Source organism: Amblyomma maculatum, chromosome 8, assembly GCF_055883805.1.
Source record: "Amblyomma maculatum isolate TAMU_Amacu chromosome 8, ASM5588380v1, whole genome shotgun sequence".
In the NCBI taxonomy this organism is placed as follows: domain Eukaryota; kingdom Metazoa; phylum Arthropoda; class Arachnida; order Ixodida; family Ixodidae; genus Amblyomma; species Amblyomma maculatum.
Window position 1 is genome coordinate 15,334,735 of NC_139351.1, and position 2,290 is coordinate 15,337,024.

Consider the following 2,290-nt stretch of genomic DNA (forward strand, 5'->3'; position numbering starts at 1 on the left):
TTGATGTCCAGAAAGGCCAAATACAAAGGTCTATTTTCCACTCTAGATATTTCGATGCATTGGGTAAGCACGAACAGGCTGTCATCTAAGCGCCTACCATTTCTAAAGCCGTTCTGAAGTTCTCCGAGTATCTTGTTACTTTCAACCCATGCTTGCACCTTTAATTTCACCGCCTGCATGGCTAACCTGTACATAACAGATGTTATGGTAATCGGCCTGTAGGATTTTGTGTGCATCCTGTTTCCTTTCCCTTTATAAATCAAATTCACTTTACTCTGCCGCCAGCTGTCCTGAATTTGCTTTTTCGTTATGACTGTTTCCAGAGCTTTTAACAACGTTTCCTTACTTTTTGGACAGAGTTCCTTAATCAGCTTGATCGGAATTCCATCTATTCCTGTAGATGTGCTTTTAGCAATATTTTTTCTGCCTTTTTCCAGTTTATATTGGTCAGTTCTAAGCTGCTTTGTATTCTGCTACCTTGTGTTGCTTCCTGATTTGCGGAGATTACCCTGTCGTCGCTCTGAAATGACTCGGCTATAACTGATGTAATGTAGTTCACTGCGTTATCTCCCTTTAAACAATTTCCCTCGTTATCTTGAATCCGATCCTGCTTTCTTTGATTGTTCTTCCCTAGCCAGCTTATATGGTTCCAGATTTTTCTTGCTCCGCCTTTAGAGGCATCGTGTATATCAGCCATCCAGTGATCGGTGGACTGTCTTATTTTACTTTGGACGAGGGCCTGCACTTGAAGTTTCTTTTGTCGATATAATTCCCATTTTTGGTTGAATTCCTCCTGAGATACCTGTGCTTTCTTTGCCATTTGGTGTTCCCTTGAAGCAGCCCGTCGTTGTTCAATAGCTTCCCTGATTTCCTCATTCGACCAGCTCCGTGGCTTCCTCTTTCCATTCCAGCGGTTTGCTACTTTAACCTCCTGAATTTTGCTCCGTATAATGAGTAGTTCTACCTGTTCATAATCCCAGTCGTCCATGGGGCTTTTCTCTATTGCTTCCTCTATGTCTGCTGCTATCTGCGCTATTTGATCGTCGTTTAATTTAGCGTTTACGTTTTGTCTAAGTTCCATTCCTCTTTTCATCAAGGGCCCCATCTACAGACTAATACGTTTATGATCACTTCCCAGACTACGCTCCCCTTCTTCGTCTGTTTCCATTTTTGTGACCTTGCTATAAAATTCCTGCGACATTAGACAGTAGTCAATGGTCGTCTGCCTGTTGCGGAATTCCCACGTGATTTGGCCTTCACATTTTGTTTCTCTACTTACTATAACTAGATCGTGTCGTTCACAGAAATCTAGCATTAGCTTGCCGTTACAATCCGTGTATCCATCCAGATCGTCGATGTGGCCGTTCATGTCCCCCAGTAGAATAATATTGGCCCCGTTTCCAAACAGGCTTATATTGTCACTGAGACATTCAACAAGATCCCTGTTATCTTGCCTGCATTGATGTCCTGTTTCTAAATAAACTACCCCTAGCCATGTCCTTATGCCGGCAATGGTTCCTGAAACCCAGATATGTTCTTTACAAGATGATTTAATTCTTTGCCAATTTGTTCCCTGGTGTATGAACATACCTACCCCTCCACCCTTTTTTTCCGTTCTCGTTCTGTTGCACCCTTCCCAGACGTAGCCTTCTATAAACGGCGGATCTTCTAGATCCCTGAGATGAGTCTCGCAAAGAGCGTACACACCTATTTTCTCATCCTTCAACTGCTGTTCTATCCCTAGCCATTTCGCTCTTTTTCTACTTTCTTGCATGTTTATGTAGCTGATCCTAGTGTTAAATTTCTTATTTGTACGTTTCTTTCTCGACCTACCCTTGGCCATTTTTGGGGACTCAGCCTCCATTATTACACTTTCTTCTGCTTCACTTCTAACTACCTCTGTGCACGGAGTCCTCGCGGACCCCCTAAAAAAGCTACAGCACTGCCTGCCAGGCGCCAGGTGATCTCTGCTCCCAATTTTCTGTTAAAATGAATGCCATCTCGCTGAAAAGCCCTACCAAAACCTGCTTTATGTACCTCCCTGTTTACCTCAACCACTTCGAAACGCTTCTCCAGGCTTAACTTTTTTTATGTCCTGATTAACTGTCACCACGTCCTTTTCCATCTTTCCGTTCAATCCTAGCACCTCTCGTACTGTGCATACAACTATCTGCTTCTGCTGTGCTATTTCCCTGATCTCAACCCCCTTAGCTAAACTTTCCACCACTCCTGCAGCCTCACCATTTAGGACATCGTTTAGCCCCGCGGCTACTATTACCATACTGCGCTC